Source organism: Cibotium barometz, chromosome 56 (genome assembly GCF_041138505.1).
Source record: "Cibotium barometz isolate CiBa-2024 chromosome 56, ASM4113850v1, whole genome shotgun sequence".
Lineage (NCBI taxonomy): Eukaryota > Viridiplantae > Streptophyta > Polypodiopsida > Cyatheales > Cibotiaceae > Cibotium > Cibotium barometz.
Genome location: NC_141101.1, coordinates 11,213,073 through 11,230,994, shown reverse-complemented (window position 1 = coordinate 11,230,994; position 17,922 = coordinate 11,213,073). Strand labels below are relative to the sequence as shown.

The 17,922-nt window shown below is 39.9% G+C and overlaps 1 long non-coding RNA gene across 2 annotated transcripts; it reads right to left on the bottom strand.

Moving 5' to 3' along the window:
• Positions 1–2,445: 2,445 nt before the first annotated feature.
• LOC147606894 (uncharacterized) lies at positions 2,446–6,699 on the bottom strand. 2 transcript variants are annotated; one of them, XR_015264870.1, is made up of 5 exons: positions 6,628–6,699; positions 4,246–4,305; positions 4,077–4,160; positions 3,002–3,262; positions 2,446–2,916 (listed from the first exon to the last, which is right to left on the bottom strand). It is a non-coding gene; the product is annotated as an uncharacterized LOC147606894 (long non-coding RNA). The 2 variants fall into 2 exon arrangements; XR_015264869.1 differs by lacking the exon at positions 6,628–6,699 and having other exon boundaries at positions 4,246–5,122.
• Between the last annotated feature and the right edge of the window lie 11,223 nt (positions 6,700–17,922).

The window sequence follows — 17,922 nt, the reverse complement described above, 5'->3', positions numbered from 1 at the left end:
GGTGTTAAAACACAAGTGCTCCATGCATTACTCATACCTCCAACTTACTGCTTTCTTCAATATTTCTACTTTCTTCGACTCTCTTTGACCTAATTTCTCTTTTTGAAGAGATGGGCCAGAGAGGCTATGAGCTTTTGTTGTTGAAGAGGCTTAACTTTCTCCACAAGGATACAATCGAGCTGATTGAGGATATGGGGTTTCTGTCTTTTGTTGTAATGAGAGAAGAAGAAGAAGCATCGAATACTGAGGTTAAAACTTTGGTTTCCTGCCTCAGTTTAGGGTGTTGCTTCCCTTTTGCAGTTTTTGACTGTAGATCCTTCCCCTTATCCTTGTGTTGTGAATTGAGAATTACCTATCTAGGAATAAAGTCTGGCCGTGGAACAGGACAAGGTATTTCTTTGGAAACTTTGGGAACCCATTTCTATACATGTTTTCTTGGCTTTTTCTCCTTGGGCTTGCTTGGAGGTGGTTGTCGAGGGTTTTGTGATATTATAAGCTTTACTTTGGTTGTTCACTTGATCATCTTTGGGAGCCAAATGAATTGCCTTCCTTCATAGTATCCTTGTGCCTTGAGAGTGGATTTAGGTACATATTCGTGCGCATCGTACCTGACATTGGTTGGGTTTTCTAGCTCTGGATCCTTTGTGGTTTCTGCTTTGCTTGGCTAAGCTTTGGGTTTGCCTACTGTTTTACCTGTGGCCTACTCGAAATCCAAAGTTATACCTGCTTTCCTTGATATCCCTGAGCTACAAGTAAGCTTTTCTGTATCCACCACTGGTTTCCTTGATGATGATACATCATCTTTTGGTTTGTTAGAGATGAGACCTTATATGATTTAGGTAAGGATGGTGGTGGGAGTGTAGTTGATGGTGGTGGGAGTGTAGTTGATGGCAAGGTTGACAAGTTTTGAGGACTTGGGTTGATGTGAGTGTAAGTGCTCATTCCCTCGTCTCTTGTTGGTGGTGGGAGTGTAGTTGATGGCGAGGTTGACAAGTTTTGAGGACTTGGGTTGATGTGAGTGTAAGTGCTCATTCCCTCCTCTCTCGTTAATCATGTTTGGGTGGAACAGTGTGTGCATGTGTGGGTATGGTGTTTCGGCTTGGTTTAAGGGGTGATGATTAAGTTTGTACGTGCTTCGTGCGTTGTTCATCTGTCATCAAGAATGCTCTGGTACTTGTCGGAGATCTTCCTATTGATCTTCTAATAGTCTCTTGTGTTTGGCTTCTCGTTCTGCAGCTGTTGCTGCTAAGCCTTTGTTTCATGTTTTTCTTCTAGAATGTTCGAGTTTAGGCTCTTCTTTTGTTTCTTTTTCTACATTGGTGGTTGTCCATAAAGGGGCTATTTCATCTAACTTCCTCTGCCATTCTCGAAGGAAGGCTTCATGAGAGTGTTGACGGCTTGAACATATTTCAACCAATGTTCTTCATCTCCTGTTGTGAAGACATAAGGTTCTCCCTTTGAGGTTTCTTTTTGCGTAATAGAATCTTGGATTCTACCCCTTTTTGTTGTTTCCAAGAGTTTGTCCAAGTGTTGTGTGACACCCTCTGAAATCTCTATTGTTGTTGCCACCCTCAACATATAGATAGATGCTATGTTCTCTATCTTGTCTTGGGTGGCGAATCTTGTGCCTGTTTTCAATGGTAGAATATCCATGGTAGGCATCCAGTTCTCAGAATCTGCAGGTTCTCGAAGTGGAGCTACCTTTTCCTCAGGTAGTGAGTCTGGGGACGCTTCCTGACAAACTTTAATTGATCTCTTCCCTCACACGCTCGTTGTCCATTCATCATCCTCCCTCCTACACCATAATTCAACCCTCCTCTCTCTTTCACTCTCTCCCATTCAAACTTTGTTTTTCTCTTCTCCATCCTATCTCTCTATCACTATTTTTTGTCTCTTCCCTCACTTTGCTTTTTCTACATTGCTCCTCGTCATCAATGCATTTCGTGGATGTAAGCATATGTCTCCTTCTCTCTCCTATAGTTTCACTACATCCAACACTATGTCTCCTTCTCTCTCCTATAGTTTCACTACATCCAACACTATGTCTCCTTCTCGAATCATTATCTTCCACTATCTATCTATCAACACTTCCTATTCTGTAAGTCTCTTCTCCATCCTATCTGTCCACCATCAATATCTCTGTCACTTTCTCTCTTTTTCCCTTCTCCATCTTTTCTATCTTATCTCTCCATCAATGTCTCAATCTATTCCCTCATGTGCTCTATGTCCATTCATAATCCTCCCTCCTATAGCATATTGTGGACGTAACTATAAAATTCTTAAAAAGTAAAGCGAATCAGAATTACCTCGAGCCGTGCAAGAATGTCTGAGAGAAGGTCTACACCTAGCGTATGATTTTCATTAAGAGTGTAGAGCTCTTCTTTCTATCCTTCCTCCTCGTGCTTGTCCACTTGAACATCTTCTTCCACAATGTCATCTTCTGGGATTGATGAGGGCTTCTCATGCGCTTGTGATAACACTACTTTGGGAGTTTTTCATGAAGGAAGTTTTGTTGCTCCTCGTGCCTTACGAACAACCGTTGTGTCTTTACGAGCTTTGCTCACTATACAAGAAGATAGTGGCTCATCCCCACTATCTCGCATATCTAAAGATTTTTGTGTACCACACTTGTTGACACAGTCTTTACCTTCTTGTGTAGCTTCCTTGGACTAACACTTTCAAGCTCGGTTGGAAGCCTCTTACCACCCTTGAACGTAATAGATGCAGTATGTTCTGCTTGCACCTATGTTGCCGGTTTGAATGATGAGTGTTTCACAGCTTGGGTAGGAGGGGGCAACCAATCAGAATCATCATCAATGATGAGTCTAGCTCTGTGTGGTTTGCCCACGCTTGTTGTTGACTTCTGCTTCTTCGAATCGATGGTTCACCCTTCGTTGCATGAACCAATTTTGGAGCCTATTTAAGATAAAACTACACTAAGATAATCATCGAGATATTGTATGTAAACATTAAAAATATTCATTCTTTAATACTTACTAACCATTTTGTGGGCCATGTTATAACCTTCTTCACAGCAAGCTGTTGTAAAGACTCAATGTTTCCTTCTATCGGAGGTTTGTGAGGAAGAGCAATCCTCTTTCTTGATGTGCAGCTTTGAACATAAATTCCGGCACACCCTTTAGGCAAAGGCTTGCCATGCAAGACCTCTGATGTGCTCGTTTGCATAATTTTGCCCTCTCCTACGATATCTCCATCATAACTCATCTTCACTACATCCCCTCTCTTGAACTGCATCGACATCCTGAAATAAGAAGAGAGTTTACACGATTTACATAAGTTTCAAGATAGAGGGAAAGAATGAACAATGATCGAAAAGATGAGTGCTATAGAAAAAATTAAAGAGAAAGATTATAAATGTGGATGTGTCATCCATGGCTGTAGGGACGGCTTGTGTGCTGAAAATTTCCAACGTATTGGCTAAGTGATGGAGAGCCATGTGTTATGGATGATGACCTAACTAAATAGGAAGGACATATTCTTGTAAGACAAATGAAATGTAAGGAGAGAACCTTGCAAGAATGGGAATACTTGTTAAATGATAGTGGATTCATTCGATGTAAAATACTCAAACTTGCATGCCGTGAGTGTGTAATAGAAGCATTCCAAGCTTTTTCGGAGGACGAGTCAATTCCACTAGTCTTGAAGCATTGTGTACTAAATGGTTGGAAAATATTTATCAATTCCAAGTTGAGTGATTATAATGTGGAGTGATTAATAATTATGAATTATTCAGGGAGAGACAATGGTTAATGTATATTTGTAATTATTAGATAAGAATGAATAGACGATGGAGAAAGGTAGACCCATTGAGGTGTGCTAGTTTAGAAGTGACAAGCTAGTTAAGTGATTAGTACATATAAATTAGGAGGGGATGAAAGAAGAGATACACACGAAAGGGAGAAAATATTGGTACATAACAAAAAGAGGGGAGAGTAGTGCACCTTGAAAGTTTGGTTGATTGTTGATTTCTTGAACTTAGGAGGGGATGAAAGAAGAGATACACACGAAAGGGAGAAAAGATTGATACATAACAAAAAGAGGGGAGAGTAGTACACCTTTAAAGTTTGGTTGATTGTTGATTTCTTGAACTTCAAAATTTGAATTGTTTGCTCTACTGGGATATTGCTCTTGAAAGTTTACTGCAATAATAAACAAAATGAAATTAGTCCAATCTATTTATATTTTAAAGAATCTAAAAATAGTAAGTTCACAAAGACATGTTACCTCCTATTGTGTTTTTTTTAATTTTGTTTATGAAAACAAGCTATTAGGACGTCAAAAAACCTGCACACATTACAAAAAATAATAGGTAAGAACCACCATTATGGTATTTACAAGGTCACCCACCAAACATAAGTATAATTAATATTCTATGTGAAAACATCGTCTCTTTTAACAAACTAAAAACAACACTTTACATCCGAATACATAATTTAAATAGAAACTTGTCTAATTCAAAACAAATTTGGCATAGTGTAGTCTCTCGTTCGCAAACAAAACACAATTTTTTTGTCATTCGTAACCAATACATACAGAATTTAAATCTTCGCATAGTCTCATTTGTAAGACATCTCAAACATTCATGAGCATAGTCTCATTTGTAATACATCTCAAACATCTCAAATATCATCGATCAATACATCTCAAATATCATTGATCAATACACACTAGGGTGGGTGGTGGAAGAGAGAGAGAGACCACCCACCCCCTAAGGTGGATGGTGGGGATGAGAGAGAGAGATGGTGGAGAGAGAGAGAGAGAGAGAGTCTCTCCACCATTCATGGCCAATGAACCTAGCGACTGTGTGGGTATGGCTACTTTGTGCTTTAACAATTGGCTTATGGTGGCCTTAAGCACATAGCCTATAGACGAGCTCATTGATTGGTTAAAAGCATGATCTACTATAATCTTTGTCTTTTCCAATAGTTGGTCAATCCCTCATTAATCCTGCACTTAAATCAACATTATCAGGATATAGGCTCTTGCTTGGATATCATAGCATTACTTTCCCAATGCATTTTGATATCGGTAGGTTGATTATAAGTTTGCACATAGATAATTTACATACATTATTTTAATCTCTTTTTTCAAGAAAAATGGATGTTGGAGAGAGAGAGAGAGAGAGAGAGAGAGAGAGAGAGAGAGAGAGAGAGAGAGAGAGAGTCTCTAGAGAGAGAGAGAGACTCTCTACACCATCCACCCTAGGTGGATGGTGGAGAGAGAGAGAGAAAGAGAGAGAGAGAGACTCTCTACACCATCCACCCTAAATGGATGGTGGAGAGAGAGAGAGAGAAAGAGAGAGAGAGAGAGAGAGAGAGAGAGAGAGAGAGAGAGAGAGAGAGAGAGAGAGAGACTCTCTACACCATCCACCCTAGCTGGATGGTGGAGAGAGAGAGAGAGAGAGAGAGAGAGAGAGAGAGACATTCTCTCTCTCTCACAACCTCACCCAAGAGGTGAGGTTGTGAGTGTTGGGCACTCACAACCTCACCTCCTGGGTGAGGCTGTGAAAGAGAGAGTCTCTCTCTCAGCAGGCCGTCGCTAATGCGTCCAACACCCCCTCTAATTTGTGCCATGTGTTCAAAAAACCCAAAGCAGCTGAGTTCAACACGCCTCTGGCTAACTCATCCCTAGCCTTGAACACATCAGGAGCAGCCAAATTCAGCACGCTGATGAACAACTCATCCTCCTCTTTCATCACATCTAGGGTGACCACCTTCAACAAGCTGCATACGAGAGGAGAGTCAGCCAACATGCTCAACCAGCCCCAACTGGCCACCGCAACACTCTTCAATAGGGCAGTGATCATCTCGCCTATACCAGTATGGGAAAAGCGTCCAATACGCCTACTATGCACTGGAACCTCAACACATCTTCAATACCTAACACGCCAAGGGCTGCCAATGCAACCATGGTGGGTCGGACGGGCAGTGCCACAGAGAGAGAGAGAGAGAGAGAGAGAGAGAGAGAGAGAGAGAGAGAGAGAGAGAGAGAGTCTCTCTCTCAGGCCATCACTAATGCGTCCAACACCCCCTCTAATTTGTGCCATCACTAATGCGTCCAACACCCCCTCTAATTTGTGCCATGTGTTCAAAAAACCCGAAGCAGCTGAGTTCAACACGCCTCTGGCTAACTCATCCCTAGCCTTCAACACAGGAGCAGCCAAATTCAACACGCTAATGAACAACTCATCCTCCTCTTTCACAGGCAACCACCTTCAACAAGCTACATACGAGAGGAGAGTCAGCCAACATGCTCAACGAGCCCCAACTGGCCACCGTCGGCACTCTTCAACAAGGCAGTGATCATCTCGCCTACCAATATGGGGAAAGCGTCCCCAATACGCCTGCTATGCACCAGAACCTCAACACGTCTTTAATACCTAACACACTGAGGGCTGCCAATGCAACCATGGTGGGCCGGATGGGTGCCAGCATGCAGGGGCACCAACTCGGCTGGAATGCAGATCTTCAGGGCACCAACTCACTCCTAACGGCCATAAACAAGCCCGTGCATGGCTTCAACATGCCTGGGAGTCGATTTGGCAAGAAGAATGAGGGGACAGTGATCCAAAGCAACAACGGCACCCAAGGAGATGGGGAAACATACTCGCCCAAGATGGACCATAACTCCCATCAAATGAGCTATCCAGAAAAGATCAACAAAGGCACACAACACCACCCAAACGGGTGGTGTTGTGAGTGCCACCCGCTTGGGTGGTGTTGTGAGAGAGAGAGAGACCTCTCTCTCACGCAACCTCACCCACTTGGGTGAGGTTGTGAGTGCCCATCGCTCACAACCTCACCCACTTGGGTGACATTGGGTGAGAGAGATAGAGAGTACTTATATTTAGTTTTTTTTTTACTTTTTTTAGCCACCTTTTATTTTTGGCTCTTTTTTTGCTTTTTTTTTACTAATATATTATAAGCTTTTCAATGCTAGGTATCTTGAACGCAAGTCTTTCAAGGAGCATAAGAACCTCCATAAGCTATAACCCAAAGTCTTTTTCATCCAATATTGTAAAATAATCATGTAAACAACTTCATGATACCTTGGAAGTTGGCTTCATTGCTTTTGAGCTTTATATTGTTGTAATTGCACATTATGTGGAAATGAATTCAAAATAAATTGCAAAGCATTATCATAGTAGCATATTTGTTCCCAACAACACCTACAAAACATTTCTGTGCCGAAATGTTTCTAAACAAGGTAAAACTTCAAAACACCATCCCTCAAACTTGATTTTTTGGAGGAAAAAAATTTCTAGGTTTTTTTGGCCCAAAACTAGGAGGAAAAGTCAAATTTTACCAAATTTCACTTTCACCCCTTTTAGAGGGTTCTCTCTCTAGTATACCTCCGCATTACCCTTCTCGGTGAAAACCATGGTACTATATGGATGAACCATATCTTGCCATGATTTGCAAACCAATATATGAAAGCGGTAAGCAATTGTGGACCGTACTTGCTCTCCAAATGCCAACCGTAATAAGTAGCTTCTCTCACCAACCATCAAATGGCCTTGGTTTAAGCTACTCTTCACCCCACCACATATGGCGAATCATAGTAAAGCTTCTCTCATAATCTTCCTCATGTCATTAGTTACTTTAATCTCCAAAATACACAGAGACTCTCTGGTAGAACCAACAAATCCAAGGTCTAAACTACACTAATCTAGCCTCTTTAATAACCATCTAGGACCATGTAAGACCTTTCTCATCCACAATGGATTTCATGAGATAGATCCCAAAATTTTAGTTAACTAAGGTTTAACCTTTAGTCTCACCTCTGGGGCAAGTATTGAACTCCACACCCTATGTCATTCAATTGTGCTCACATGCGACTGAAGATAGACACACAACCTCCTCCTCAACAAGAGGTATACTTCCTCTTGTTAGGAAGTTTAGATCTCATCCATCCCATGTCCATGGTTTGCAGTTTTGGTAGGTCATCTCCTCTCTAGCGCCTACCACGTGTATGAGATTTATCCCATAAGGGTTGCATTGGATCCTTACCCTAGGTATATAGGGTAAAAATAAGGGGCTCCCCCCAATATCCCTCCACCTTTTAGGTGGATTAGAGAAATTGGGACGGGGCACCGGTGTGTGTGTGTTGTCGTGTTCCGCTCACAACCTCACGCGCTTGGGTGAGGTTGCGTGAGAGAGAGAGAGAGTACTTATATTTAGTTTTTTTTTTTGCTTTTTTTAGTCACCTTTTATTTTTTGCTTTTTTGGCTTTTTTTAATGCTTTCTTAGATCTAAAGATCTTCCTCCAATCATTAGAGAAATTTAGGGGTCTCCAAAAGGCCATGTAAGAAATATTAGTCACATAAAAAAGTTGTGTATCATAGCTTTCCTAAAGTTTTCTTAGGTTTTAGTACTTAATAGTTTTCATACCTTGGTACTACTCAAAGGAATTTGAAAGTTACCAACTTTTGAATCACTAAGAATGTAGCTTTCATAGTATGCACCAAAAGAGGATACTTTGGAGCCAAAAAAATGAAAATTTTAAAATTAAAGATTCAAATTTGTCCCATCGTGTGTATATGAGATAACTTAGCTATTAACACTATCCCACTAATGACCACTAATGATGAGTAGTTTATCATGGAAGGGGAAAGCTGAACCTAAACTAATATTAGCCCAAAATATCTCTTTATCATCTTCATATAGACTTGGATAGAGCTTATGAGCATGCTCAGAAGAAGAGTATATTTTACTATGCTTGACAAAGAAAATTAATGGGAAAAAGCATATAGATCACTAGTGTGATGGTAAGTTCTATCCAAAGAATCCAATTACTAACTCTAGTCCAAATTTTACTAATCCCACTTCATTACTTAGGTTTGCTCATGATGGTTATAAAGGTTTATTAGAGGCTATTGCAAGTTTAGAATCATTCAAACATGTTCTTTCATTCAATATTCATCACTTCTACTGAGTAAATATACTATATGCCTTCAAGAGTTAGAAGCAAAGAAAGAAGTCATTTTGGAGTTAGAGAAAAAGCTTAGAAATGTGAGAAGTAAGAGAATAAGTGGAAGGAAGAAGATTGTTAGCAATATATGTGTGTATGTGTGTGTGAGTGTATACACACACACACACACACACACATATATATAATATATGTACTCACACTCACACACTCACACAAACACACATACATTGGATATGTATATTTATGTGTAATATATGTACATATATATTATACATGTATATATATACATATATATTATACATGTATATATATTAAATTCATGTATAAAAATAAAAATATATATACATAAAGATATAAATGAATATATATATGTGTGTGTGTGTGTGTACATATATAATATCTATTTATATCTATATGTATATATATTTATATATATATGTAAATTGAATGTATTAATATATATATCCAATTTATGTATCTACTATACACACACACACACATGCATATATATATATATATAGACACACACACACACACACAACTATATAGATGTGTGTGTGTCTATGTGTGTATATATATATATGCATGTGTGTGTGTGTGTGTATATATGTATGTATATGTGTATATATATATATATATATATATCCCTCCCGTTGCCTCACCTTATTTGGAATAAAGGAGTAAATATCATTTTTTGTAAAAATCTTATTTTGATATAATAAAGGCTCAATATTATTTCTTTTTGTAAAAATCTTATTTTGATATAATAAAGGCTCAATATTATTTCTTTTTGTAAAAAGATTGGATCATGTATCTTAATCCTTCAGGAATGGCCCGCAACCAAGGACGAGTCCAGGAAGGCGCTTCTATTGCATTCCAGTACCTGGGTCAAGATCGAGATGCTGCTCTCATTACTTTTCTCGACCCCGTAGGCGAGCTTTAATGTGGAGGCACATATGGGATATGAATAAACGACAATATGTTGTATGCATAGACTTAGGCTATAGAATTTGTTATGGACCCAATCTTTGTCTAGTTATGCTCATGGAATGAAAAGAGATTGAAGTGCAAAGCTCTTAGCCTAGCTATGGAGAGCTTGAGCTATGGCTATGGTGGAAGAGCATGTGTACCATTCATGGTAGTAGGCATATAGAGAATGAAAAAAACACGTAAATGCTAAAGAGAGGTTTGGATTTGTGCAACTCAAAAAAGGCTTCCTTGCTCCATTCATTTGTGCTATAATATAGCAAAAGATTACATGCTTTGTGCACACTCATTGGTGCCACTTGGACATTACCACTTTCCCATTGGACCCCCTACATCTCATGAATTCTTATTGGTCATCTTCAAAACCATTCAATTTTCCTCATGCAATAGTGCTCATTAGCACATCCTAGGCATGCTACACATCACATTTCTCAACACCCCCCTTTGATGTAAGCATGATCATAACCATACTTGAAGGTGATAATCCCCCCCTTTAGTGCCCACTTAGGCCTTTAGCACTGTGGTGTCACTTTAGGGTGTAGGATTCTTACAAGGAGTGATTTTTTAGACTCATAAGTCTCTAGCTCGTAAGCTTTAAAATAACTCTTCTTGTGGTACATCTATTAAATCATTTGATTTGACATTTACATAGTTTGATGACCAACAATTTGATTCTTCATGACCAAATTTGTTGCACTTCTTGCATTGGGGCTTACCCTTGTTCCGACAAAACTTCTCTATGTGGCCTTGCATGCCACAATAGTCACAAGTAGACCTTGATGATGATGCTTGTCCTCGTCCTCTTGATGTCGATGCTCTTCCTCCTCTTGAGTAGAAGGCCCGCTCCATATTTGATGTAGAAGATTCACCTGCACTCTTTAGCTTTGATTCCTTCTCAAGTAGAGAATTCTCTATGTCATGCATTGAGAGATTCTCCATGTTTGACAAATACTCCACAAGATCACCATACCCTTCAATGTCACAACTAGATAACAAGATGGCTTTGGCTTCATCCTCTTCAAGCTTCTTATCTATGGAAGTAAGTTGTTGTTGTTTAATGCTCTTGTACTTGTTTATGTGACTCATCATGTCATCACTAGGTTTAAGCTTAAGATTATACAATTGCATGAGTAGCTTAACCTTAGAGTGCCTTGCCCTTGTCCCAAATATCATCTCTAATTCATCCCATGCTTCCTTTGCATTAGTAATTCCCGTGATGTTGTGTATAACTTCATCACCTAGTGCGGAAGCAATTGTGCCCAAAGCCTTTTCATTTGTTTCTTCCCAAAGCCCTTCTAAGCTTTCCTTGGTTTGCCTTCCTTTTATGAGTCCCCATAAATTTTTTCTCATAAGTAAATACATAAGTTTGGATTGCCATGTATGAAATCCAACCCCATTGAATTTATCCATTTCAATGATGGGTGCCATGAGGCGGTCTTACCAATTGAGCTCTTGTGAATCTCAATGGCAGTGTCTTAGCCTCTTACACAAATTGGCAAGACAAGTTTTACAAGATGCAAATTGAGGGAAAGAGACAAATGAGGATTCACTTGGGCTATTAACAACATAAACTTGCCAAGTTTATCTTTAATTAACCCTATTTTCCACTAATCATCCCTTAATGATAGTATAAAAATTGGTAATTAAGGCGGTGAGAGTTTGGAAGATGAAATTGAGCAAACCCTTTGGAGTTTTGATGTAGCTTTGATGTGGTTTTGTTGCCCTTGAAGTATAGAAACTCCCCAAGCCAAGAGAAATGGCAAAACTTTGCAAAAAATAGCTTAAAACATGCAATTTTCCTTGACTGTTGAACAGCTGCTCACGGCTTGCATAGTGGACCAAATGCTCCAAGATTTCATTTGTACATACCTCATACCATGTATGACAATACCCTAAGAGGGTTTTAACCAATTTGAAGCGTGCTGGAAATGGCGAGCTCTGCAAGCCGGCGGAAAACAACGCCGTTTTCGCCTTCACGACAGCTCCAATCGCTAGTTCGTCCGGTGAGCTTCAACGCCTTGGTGCTGTGGACTTGCCATTCAAATCTTGAGCAAAATGGTTGGGTGTGCAAGGAGAACAAGCCTTCACAAGATTTGTGGTGAAGAGGATAAGGTGATTATTAGTGAGCTATAACTGAGATTAGTGATAATGGAGCTGAAATAGGGTTGAGATGAGCTTAGCTAAGAGCCCCTAGCTCTTGATACCATGAAAAGAGATTGAAGTGCAAAGCTCTTAGCCTAGCTATGGAGAGCTTGAGCTATGGCTATGGTGGAAGAGCATGTGTACCATTCATGGTAGTAGGCATATAGAGAATGAAAAAAACACGTAAATGCTAAAGAGAGGTTTGGATTTGTGCAACTCAAAAAAGGCTTCCTTGCTCCATTCATTTGTGCTATAATATAGCAAAATATTACATGCTTTGTGCACACTCATTGGTGCCACTTGGACATTGCCACTTTCCCATTGGACCCCCTACATCTCATGAATTCTTATTGGTCATCTTCAAAACCATTCAATTTTCCTCATGCAATAGTGCTCATTAGCACATCCTAGGCATGCTACACATCACATTTCTCAACACCCCCCTTTGATGTAAGCATGATCATAACCATACTTGAAGGTGATAATCCCCCCTTTGATGTAAGCATGATCATAACCATACTTGAAGGTGATAATCCCCCCCTTTAGTGCCCACTTAGGCCTTTAGCACTGTGGTGTCACTTTAGGGTGTAGGATTCTTACAAGGAGTGATTTTTTAGACTCATAAGTCTCTAGCTCGTAAGCTTTAAAATAACTCTTCTTGTGGTACATCTATTAAATCATTTGATTTGACATTTACATAGTTTGATGACCAACAATTTGATTCTTCATGACCAAATTTGTTGCACTTCTTGCATTGGGGCTTACCCTTGTTCCGACAAAACTTCTCTATGTGGCCTTGCATGCCACAATAGTCACAAGTAGACCTTGATGATGATGCTTGTCCTCGTCCTCTTGATGTCGATGCTCTTCCTCCTCTTGAGTAGAAGGCCCGCTCCATATTTGATGTAGAAGATTCACCTGCACTCTTTAGCTTTGATTCCTTCTCAAGTAGAGAATTCTCTATGTCATGCATTGAGAGATTCTCCATGTTTGACAAATACTCCACAAGATCACCATACCCTTCAATGTCACAACTAGATAACAAGATGGCTTTGGCTTCATCCTCTTCAAGCTTCTTATCTATGGAAGTAAGTTGTTGTTTAATGCTCTTGTATTTGTTTATGTGACTCATCATGTCATCACTAGGTTTAAGCTTAAGATTATACAATTGCATGAGTAGCTTAACCTTAGAGTGCCTTGCCCTTGTCCCAAATATAATCTCTAATTCATCCCATGCTTCCTTTGCATTAGTAATTCCCGTGATGTTGTGTATAACTTCATCACCTAGTGCGGAAGCAATTGTGCCCAAAGCCTTTTCATTTGTTTCTTCCCAAAGCCCTTCTAAGCTTTCCTTGGTTTGCCTTCCTTTTATGAGTCCCCATAAATTTTTTCTCATAAGTAAATACATAAGTTTGGATTGCCATGTATGAAATCCAACCCCATTGAATTTATCCATTTCAATGATGGGTGCCATGAGGCGGTCTTACCAATTGAGCTCTTGTGAATCTCAATGGCAGTGTCTTAGCCTCTTACACAAATTGGCAAGACAAGTTTTACAAGATGCAAATTGAGGGAAAGAGACAAATGAGGATTCACTTGGGCTATTAACAACATAAACTTGCCAAGTTTATCTTTAATTAACCCTATTTTCCACTAATCATCCCTTAATGATAGTATAAAAATTGGTAATTAAGGCGGTGAGAGTTTGGAAGATGAAATTGAGCAAACCCTTTGGAGTTTTGATGTAGCTTTGATGTGGTTTTGTTGCCCTTGAAGTATAGAAACTCCCCAAGCCAAGAGAAATGGCAAAACTTTGCAAAAAATAGCTTAAAACATGCAATTTTCCTTGACTGTTGAACAGCTGCTCACGGCTTGCATAGTGGACCAAATGCTCCAAGATTTCATTTGTACATACCTCATACCATGTATGATAATACCCTAAGAGGGTTTTAACCAATTTGAAGCGTGCTGGAAATGGCGAGCTCTGCAAGCCGGCGGAAAACAGCGCCGTTTTCGCCTTCACGACAGCTCCAATCGCTAATTCGTCCGGTGAGCTTCAACGCCTTGGTGCTGTGGACTTGCCATTCAAATCTTGAGCAAAATGGTTGGGTGTGCAAGGAGAACAAGCCTTCACAAGATTTGTGGTGAAGAGGATAAGGTGATTATTAGTGAGCTATAACTGAGATTAGTGTGAGGATTAGTGATAATGGAGCTGAAATAGGGTTGAGATGAGCTTAGCTAAGAGCCCCTAGCTCTTGATACCATGAAAAGAGATTGAAGTGCAAAGCTCTTAGCCTAGCTATGGAGAGCTTGAGCTATGGCTATGGTGGAAGAGCATGTGTACCATTCATGGTAGTAGGCATATAGAGAATGAAAAAAACACGTAAATGCTAAAGAGAGGTTTGGATTTGTGCAACTCAAAAAAGGCTTCCTTGCTCCATTCATTTGTGCTATAATATAGCAAAATATTACATGCTTTGTGCACACTCATTGGTGCCACTTGGACATTGCCACTTTCCCATTGGACCCCCTACATCTCATGAATTCTTATTGGTCATCTTCAAAACCATTCAATTTTCCTCATGCAATAGTGCTCATTAGCACATCCTAGGCATGCTACACATCACATTTCTCAACATGGAACAGCTAGGATTGGTGTATAAATATAGAATTCGTGGTTCCAGTTGATGAGAATTTAGGAGAATATCTCTCTAGGCTTAATCACTTAAGCTTGTATCTACCCCATACGAAATTTGAGTATGTTGGAAATTATCATTACTTCAGATTATTTGGAGTCAGAAATTGAGATTCTCCCCAAAAATTGTAATAACTTTTGCAAATAATATATGATTCAAAGATTTATGATTTACCCTCTCAAATTATTTATAACAAATTATTTATAAGTAAGAAATTTTCTTATAAATAAACTATTCCTTTTTAGAAAATTATTGTGAAGAATGAATCGCCGTAGAGGAGGTGCTGCTCCCCCCGATCATGCGGATGTTGAAGCTCTAGATCATGACGTCCGCCGCCGTGAGGCACAAGGCTCAACCTTATATATTCAAGGGTGAAGGAAAGAATCTGGGAGAAGCAGCTGAGTCATGGATCGATGCCATGGACCAATATTTTGATGTGGCTGGCTACAATGAAGGAAGCAAGATGGCATTGGCTCGTTTAAAAATTGCAGGAGTTGCCAAGACTAGTTGGAAGAACCATTGCGAATCCAACCAACAGAATCAAGAAGGATGGGGAGTAATGAAAGATTATCTTCGTCAGCAGTTTTGTCCCCCAGGATTCCATGAGAATCGTATGAATGAGTTCCTTGAGTTATCACAAGGGAACCTCTCTATTGAAGATTATCATCAAGCTTTTGCCAAGCTCATCCGTTATGCTCCAAATGGGATGGCTGAAGGGAGAATATTAAACAATTTTGTTCGAAAGTTAAATCCGCCTTTGGATCGATTGGTTAAGAATTCGAAGCCAGAATCTATTGTAGTGGCTGTGGTAATGGCTCAAGATTTTGCGATTGCTTTTCCAACACAAAAGGTACCCCCGCCTCGTCGCCCTATGGATTCCAATATCCGTGCAGGTGGTCCGCCCCAAAAGAGAAATTGTGGACCAGTTCCCTATAACAATCAAGAAAGATCAAATTATGGAATGGGATGTAACCCCGGATTCGAGAAGCCAGAGTTACAATTTCAAGGTCCTGCACCCTATGATAATTGCCCTCGTTGCTTTAGATGCAACCAACCTGGCCATCATATGAATGATTGTTGGATGGAGCCCTTGAGGAATGTTCGAAATCGCCCAGTTCCGATTCGATCGCCTCCCGCTTATCAAAGACCTCAAGTACAACAAGGAAGGAACCCAACCAACCGTCCTCCTCCTCCCAAGTCAGGAGCAGCAAAGGCAATTACCATTCAAGATTATGAGGAGGAGAGAGGCCATATTCATGCAGCAGTTGAGGATCAAGGAAAGAACCGTCAATTTTTAGTTATTCAAGCCCCGGCAAGTTATGAAGGTAAGGAGTTCAAAGTCCTTGTTGATTCTGGAAGTACTCATTCATTTATTTCACCAGGATGCATTCTCGTAAATTAAAATTGAGCCAAAGTGAAAGCAGTCCAATGCAAGTAGAATTGGCTAGTGGGAAGTTACTTCTCTCACGTCAGGAGACAGGTACCATTCAATTTTTACTCAATGGAAACCCGACTGAGTGCAATTTTAGAGTTTTGCCTCTTGGTCTATATGATGGAATCTTAGGAATGGATTGGCTCAACCAGAGTAGAGCAGATATTCATTGTTGTCAAGGACTCGTCACATTCTTCGATCATAATGGTGTGAAAGTCCAAAGTCATGGTGAATCTGGATCACCCCAACTGAAGTTAGTAAAAGCCTCCAGCTTACTTAAAGGACTCAGGAAGCGACAAGAAATTTATGTAGTAAAATTGAATCCAATCGAAAAAGAAGTTAATGCTTAGGAACCCGAATGGCTAAGTGAGTATGCCGATATATTTCCAAAAGAGCTAACCGAAATGCCCCTGAAGCGTGAAGTAGATCATGAAATTGAGTTGATGCCCGGAGCTCAACCTACGGCAAAGAGAGCCTATAAGATGGCAATTCCTGAGGCCATTGAGCTCAAGGAACAACTAAGACAACTTTTGGAACAAGGATATGTTCAGCCCAGTGTGTCGCCGTGTGGGGAGCGCCCATACTTTTCCAAAGAAAGAAGGATGGGACTCTTAGGCTTTGCATTGATTATCGAGGATTGAATCAGCTTACAGTTAAGAACAAATACCCAATTCCTCGAATCGATGAACTTCTGGATCGATTACATGGGTCTCAATTATTTACCAAGATCGATTTAAAATTAGGATATTATCAAATTCGGATCAAAGAGCAAGATATTCCAAAGACAGCTTTTAATACGAGGTATGGACACTATGAGTTTACCGTTATGCCTTTTGGATTAACTAATGCCCCAGCAACGTTCAACAGACTTATGCAAGAGATCTTCAGAGAGCAACTGGATGAATTCGTATTGGTATTCTTTGATGACATTCTTGTGTATTCAAAGGATGCAAATGATCATGAACGCCATGTAAGGAAAGTCTTAGAGATCTTGAGAAAACACGGACTTTTTGCTAAGAAAAGTAAGTGTACCTTCTTCACTGATACTATTGAATATTTGGGATTCATAGTTTCTAAGGATGGAATTACCCCCGGCCCAAGAAAAGTGCAAGCAGTTATTGATTGGCCAGAACCTAAGAATATGAAGGAAGTCAGAGGATTCTTAGGGTTAACAGGATGGTACAGGATTTTCATTCATCGCTATGCCAAGATAGCATCGCCTCTTACCTCCTTATTAAAGAAAGGATCGCCCTCCTTCAAATGGACCCCTATGTGTCAAAGTGCATTTGACAAACTCAAGGTTGCTTTAGTAACTCATCCAATACTAAAACTCCCCAAGTTTGACAAACCATTTGAAGTAGTCACATCACTGATGCGAGTGGTTTTGCAGTAAGTGGTGTACTTATGCAAGACAACCGCACCAATTGCATAGCCCAATTGCATACGAATCACGAAAACTCAGGACCCATGAGTGAGAAGAATTATGCAACTCATGATTTGGAGTTACTTACAGTTGTTCATGCCCTTAAATTATGGAGACATTATCTTTTGGGACAAAAGTTTGAGTTAATGACAGATCATAACAGTCTCAAGTGGATCTTCACTTAGGATAATTTGAATATGCGACAAAGAAGATGGATGCAGACTTTACAGGAATTTGATTTTGAGATAAAGTATAGACCGGGAAGACAGAATGTAGTTGCGGATGCGCTA